Raw genomic sequence first — 7,084 nt, forward strand, 5'->3', positions numbered from 1 at the left:
TGGGTACAGCCGGGAGACGAGTTCGCGAAGGAGGATCCCGTTGAGTTTGCTTACGAGGATCGAGTCAACTCTGACAACTTTGCAGGCAAGATGATCATACCCTCGAAATCACTTCTATCTTTGCTTGCTAGATGCTCGCTCTTTTGCTATGCTTATGCTATGATACCTACCACTTGCTTATCATGCCTCCCAAATTGCCCTGTCAAACCTCTAACCCACCATGTCATAGCAAACCGTTGATTGGCTATGTTACCGCTTTGCTCAGCCCCTCTTATAGCGTTGCTAGTTGCAGGTGAAGATTGGAGATCGTTCCTTGTTGGGACATTGTTTATTGTTTGGATATCACTATATTATCTTGTTATCTTAATGCACCTATATACTTGGTAAAGGGTGGAAGGCTCGGCCTTATGCCTAGTGTTTTGTTCCACTCTTGCCGCACTAGTTTCCGTCATATCGGTGTTATGTTCCCGGATTTTGCGTTCCTTACGCGGTTGGGTTATAATGGGAACCCCTTGACAGTTCGCCTTGAATAAAACTCCTCCAGCAATGCCCAACCTTGGTTTTACCATTTGCCACCTAGCCTCTTTTTCCCTTGGGTTTTCGGAGCCCAAGGTTCATCTTTATTTAAACCCCCTGGGCCAGTGCTTATTTGAGTGTTGGTCCGACTGAGCTGCCTGCGGCGCCACCTCGGGGAAACTTGAGGGTTGGTTTTACTCGTACCTAGTCTCATCTGAGTGTGCCCTGAGAACGAGATATGTGCAGCTCCTATAGGGATTTGTCGGGACATTCGGGCGGTGTTGCTGGACTTGTTTTACCTTTGTCAAGGATGTCTTGTAACCGGGATGACGAGTCTGATCGGAATGTCTCGGGAGAAGGAATATCCTTCGTCGACCGTGAGAGCTTGTGATGGGCTAAGTTGGGACTCCCCTGCAGGGATTTGAACTTTTGAAAGCCGTACCCATGGTTATGGGCAGATGGGAATTTGTCAATGTCCGGTTGTAGATAACATGAAACTTAAATTAAGTAAAATGAATCAACCGCGTGTGTAACCGTGATGGTGTCTTCTCGGCGGAGTCCAGGAAGTGAACACGGTGTTGGAGTAATGCTTGACGTAGGTTGTTCTAGGATCACTTCTTGATCATAGTTGTTCTTCCATGCTTTTGCCTTCTCTTATCTTCTCTCATTTGCGTATGTCAGCCACAATATATGCTAGTCGCTTGCTGCAGCTCCACATCATACCTTTGCCTTACCTATAAGCTTAAATAGTCTTGATCGCGAGGGTGCGAGATTGCTGAGTCCCCGTGACTCACAGATTACTTGCAAACCAGATGCAGGGACCGATGATACCGTTCCAGACGATGCACTTGAGCTCAAGTGGGAGTTCGATGAAGACTCTCGCTGTTACTATGTGTCTTTCCCAGATGATCAGTAGTGGTGCCCAGTTGGGGCGATCGGGGACTTTATCGCATGTAGGGGTTGATCTTTATTTTGGTACCGTAGTCAGACCATGAGTGTATTGGATGATTGTAATGTTATTCATGTATTTGTGTGACGTGGCGAGTGTAAGCCAACAATGTACCTTTTCCCCTTTTATCTATTTACATGGGTTGTTGTGAAGATTACCTTACTTGCGACATTGCTTTCAATGCGGTTATGCCTCTAAGTCGTGCTTCGACACGTAGGAGATATAGCCGCATCGAGGGCGTTACACCTTCCTGCTCAATATTTGGTGAGAGAACAAGGGCCTCTATAAATAGGACTAGCGACCACCATAGCTAGGGAGATGGGTCGGATCGAGAGAGTCCAAAACAACCACAAGTTCACCAAGCACAAGAACACCTCTCCTTGGGAGGCTGTTCTTCCCCTTGTACTGTTCATCCTCAGCCCAAGAGGCAATCCACCACCACACACTGGAGTATGGTATTACACCACAATGGTGGCCCGAACCAGTATAAATCTTGTGTCGTTTGTGTTGTGAGTCCGTCGAGTTAGCCCGTAAGATCTTAGCAAAGCTAGGACATGGATCTGTAGGAGGAGATATTCGTGCGCACCCCAATGTTCGAACCTTGAGGGTTTTGCTGAAACCCGTGATCCGACAATACTGCTTTTGTCAAAAGAACAATTTATGTTTGCCTTGGTCTGCAATATTGTTTATGCAGGACAATTGTTCATTGCGAGAGCGATGGTCGTGTCATGGATGTGTAGCTCGCACCATCATTATCCCGCGCTAGCATCTGACCATGCCATGATGCTCGACGAATTTATGTGCAAACCGCTGTTTTTACGGTCCAATTTACATCAATATGACGTGGTTGATTCGCTTGTCCGCATAGTTTACTGCGCCAGTGATTACCTCGCCAATGCGTGTTGGCTTATAACACCGTGGCCAGCTCGTCTGTCTGCTCCCGTGGCTGTCTCAACCGTGATTGATTTCCGCTTCACCATGGTGATCATCAACTCCGCAGTGGATAATTTCTGGCCTGACATATTAGGTGGAATCCATTCAGTATATTTTTATATCACATATTGCTTTCTTTAAAAGAGAAACTACTCAGGTTTGCAAGTTCTCCAATGCAGGATGAGTTGTCTACTGCAAAAAGGACTTTTATGGCACTGAGTTGCTGAATGACACATACTGGGAACATATGATAAATAATGCGAGGATCATCAACTCGGTTCAAGCTTCCGGTTTACATAAATTTCAGCGTTCCGCTGTTCAACTATATGCTGGTTTATATCATGGTCAAATATGAAGAATCTCAAGCCAACTCTTCAAGTCATCTTAAGACTCGGGGGCTATGATGACATGACTTAGCAAATTTTGGCAGATTCAAGAACTCCGGGTCATTGGAGGGAAGAGAAGCCGGTCCCGGAGGCTATTGCTATATTGATGAAAATTTAAAGGTTGTCAGAAAAAATTTCGGCTTAAAATGAAGGATTCTGGTTTAAAATCCGGCTCAAGAGAAAACTGACTTTCACAAAGCTTTCAAGCTCTCAATATCCGGTTTAAAATTCTGGTTCAAAAAGAATTCATCTCTCGCAAGTTCGGGTTTTCGGAAAAATTAAAAGTTGCCAAAGAGAACTTTCTACCATGATGCGCGGTTCGAACATGGGTATCGTGCCTTATGGGCTTATCTTATTATGATCACTTGGGGGCTTCCTGCTTGTTGAGCATAGCTATTACTACCCTCTTGATCCGGCTTGTACGCCATGATTACAAAATACTTGGGGGCTTCTTGCTCATTGAGCATAGCTTTGACTACCCTATTAATCCGACTTGAAAGCCGTTGCTATAACCCACTTGGAGGCTTGATGCCCGGGTTAAAGGGACCAAAGAGAGTCTGTTGTAGAGCACAACTCTAACATAGGTACCTTGCCCTGATGGTTCAATATATGTCACTTAGGGTCTCCTTGTTCACTGAACATAGCTTTGATAACCCTTTTGATTAGCTTCAAATGCTAGGTGTATACACCAAAAAAATTTAGTTGATCCTGCCTTGTACGTCTGCCACTCCACCCAGGTAATCCTGGAATGACCCACCGAACACTTGACAGTCAATCTTATTAAGACCCTGAACTTGTCAAGTTTAAAACGGCGGTTGGTCATGTGAGGCCTAGCTTACAAGGTTTGAATGAAGGATTAACTTAGTGGTTGTGCAAGCCCATGAAAAGCACTTGACGATTGAGGCCTGGCCGCCTATGAAAGTCTTGATTTTTTGTTATTTGTTTTTGAACGTTGTTTGAGTTCATATTCTTTTCGATATATGGTTTTAAAATGATTCAGGCCATGTAGCCTTAATCCTTATTACTCATATTTGAGTATATCCGGAGTGCTCATAACCCAGCCTGGCTTTGGACAATAAGTCGCCAGTGTGCTTTGATTGTGTGTTTGGAGATTTTCACTTTAAGTATTTGGGATGTTACCCTTGCTGCGTATGGTGTTATAAGCCGGCAGTATGAATAAATTGAACAGGGCGATGTGCTCTAAGTTTTTGGGCTATTACCCCTACTTGATATGGCACTGTAAGCCGGTAGTATGAACTGATTTCACAGGCCATGTACACTTGATTATATGGCTCATCATTGAGCATCTTTGGGTCTGATAACCCGCCCTGATAGCAGGCTTTAAGTTGCCAACATATTTTGCCTCGAGCAAACAAAATGATGACATTTCATGATTCCGGGTTGATACTGGCCCCGGATTATAATTATCCCGGCATCACCTTGGTATTAATCCACAGGTATGACTTTCAGTAATGGTATGAATATTTTGGGTTTGATAAACCGCCCTGGCTTTGGACGTTGAGTCACCAGTATATTTTGGATTGCGCCATTGGAATCATGCGCTTATAAATCATTGGATTGTTACCTTCACTTGGAGTGGCAATGTAAGCCAGCAGTGGAAATCAATGCTACAGGTATGTTTTCCTGGTTATATGAATATGCGAGGTTTGATAACCTGCCCTGGCTTTTAACTTTAAGTTGCCAGTATGTTTAGGCTAGAATGGCCTTATTGATAGTCTTTCCCATACATTGCATAAGACTATATTATGTTTGGGTTGTTACCCGCCCTGGCTTTTGATGATAAGTCGCCAGGGCATATGTTGTTTAAACTCTGTGCAGAATTTGCAGAGCTATGACTTACATAAATGATTAAGTTCAAGCCCATCAAAAAATTGAAATTGGTGTGTCAAAAGGGTTATCAATTGTTGATTTTCACAAAGTCTATAAGCCGCCGGGTTACAAAAATCCCGGATTACAATGGATGTGCATTAAGTCGCCATCGGCCAAGAGCCACTGAGTATTTAAACTCTGGATTTACTTGTCAACCGATAAGGTATTCAAATCTTTAATAACCAAACTTGGCTAGATTGTCATGATGATATTGAATGATTGAGGTTTTCATACCGGATTATAAAATTCAAATCTTGAATAGCCAACATGGCTGGATTTTTATTATGGTTATCAATAACCAGTATTATGATTGAGGTTTTCAAAATCGCTTCAGCGCAATGGCTATTATTTTATCAATGGATATGATTTATTATACAATGGAAAGAATAGTCCCAAGTCACTAGAGGCTTACGACCAGACACTTGGCGGCTACATTATTTAAGTTGAGATTACATCAAATATGCAAGTCCCATGTCACTGCCAGCATGCACCATGGAACTTGGGGGCTAATGCAAGGTCATTTTTTACTCGCCTTATTGAAGACCCGACTGATCACATCGTAATGAGCCGGCCCTTGGGGGCTACAAATTGCTCCTATGAAAAATTCAAAGTACACAATCCTTAATCCATTATATTGCAGGATCCATTGCTCAGTTGGTAGAGCACAAGGCTCTTAACCTTGTGGTCGTGGGTTCAAGCCCTATCATGGAGGCTACATCATATGATGTTATTCTCAATGAAGTATATATTAAGTCCCTGCTGAGTATTGTCTTGCTGAGCCGGACCTTGGGGGCTACACCTTAATGGTCAAGTCTACATGATCATATCTACAAAGGCCCTGCTCATTATTGCATAATGACCCGACCCTTGGGGCCTACACTGGTTGAAGTTTTTATGAGCATAAGGCAATTACAAGTCCCGGGTTGCTGCAAGCATGGCAACGCGACACTTCGGGGCTAGATATGTGGAACATTCAGTTTTGATTAGTGATTGAGATGAATAACCTGGATTTCTTCAAGGTTGCAATATTTATATTGAAGCAAGTCTTAAGATGTTACTACGCTCCCTTCTTAAGACTTGGGGGCTACAAGTGATATGCATATAAGGGAGGTACGCTTTCAAGCTAGATGTTAGCAACAATTATGACCTGGTGCCATCAATATTGACAAAATCAGCAATATTTTGCAATTATAAACCGGCATGGGCTACATCATCAAGCCGGCTGAATATCAGTTGAATATTACCAGACCAATTTTTTTGTCAAATCATAGCATTGAAGGCTGACTCAAACGAATTATTCTTCACAATATTTTTCTGTGAGAAACCAATGTCAGCATATTGATCATTAGGCTGGCCTATTGACCCGAACTTTCCAAAAGAAGGAAATGACAAGGACATAATGATGATCAGGTGCCGGTTCAGAAAACATTTAACCTGGAGCACAACCTATCAAATGTGTTCTTGTGTTTACTTTGAAGCATAAGTCTACCATGGATAAATCCAAGCTAAACTGGGGGCTAATGTCGACGATATACCCCGCGGTGTGACCCGCCGGATATATTACCCGGCTGGCGACTCATTGACGACCCGCCCGGACCTGGCTGTTTATGGGCAAGCCGCCTGAACATTGCAACTCACTGATGACCTGGCGGGTGGATCAGATGGATGACAAGGCCCAAGGCCCAGTAGGCCAGTTCGTGTTATGGTGGGCTGACTTAGGAGGAAAGGGGTAAGGAATATTTCCCTTAAAAAGAATCAAAGACCCGGACTTGTATCCGGTTTGTATTAGAAGATAAACTAGTCCTAATCCTGGTAGGACTCCACATGTAACTTGCCCCTCAAACTTATATAAGGAGGGCAGGGTACCCCAAGAGGTGGGAATGATCGGGAAGTCTAGATACAACTAGAGGAGAGCCGGTTTATGCGGCGGCTCCCTCATGAGCATAATGAGACCTAGCCGCAAACAACCTGTAGAGTTATTACTGTATGATGTTTCCTAGGCCCAAAGCTGTATAAACCATTGTCTTATGTGTTTGCCCGCCTCGCGTCTCTCGATTCCGATCAACCACGTTCCGGCTACTACCTAATTGCGTTGGCCTCACGACAAGTCTTCACACAAGGACATCTGCCGTGACAAATCAACGACAGGGCCCATAAACCCCGACCATGTTAGAACGCAAAATCAAGGAACATAACACCCGTATGACGGAAACTAGGGCGGCATGAGTGGAACAAAACACCAGGCAAAAGGCCGAGCCTTCCACCCATTACCAAGTATATATGTGCATTAATTAAATAAGAGATATTGTGATATCCCATGATATCCATGTCCCAACATGGAACACCTGCAACTGCACCTGCAACTAGCAGTGCTATAAGAGGGGCTGAGCAAAGCGGTAACATAGCCAAA

The sequence above is a fragment of the Triticum urartu genome, chromosome 6 (assembly GCF_003073215.2).
Source record: "Triticum urartu cultivar G1812 chromosome 6, Tu2.1, whole genome shotgun sequence".
NCBI lineage: Eukaryota > Viridiplantae > Streptophyta > Magnoliopsida > Poales > Poaceae > Triticum > Triticum urartu.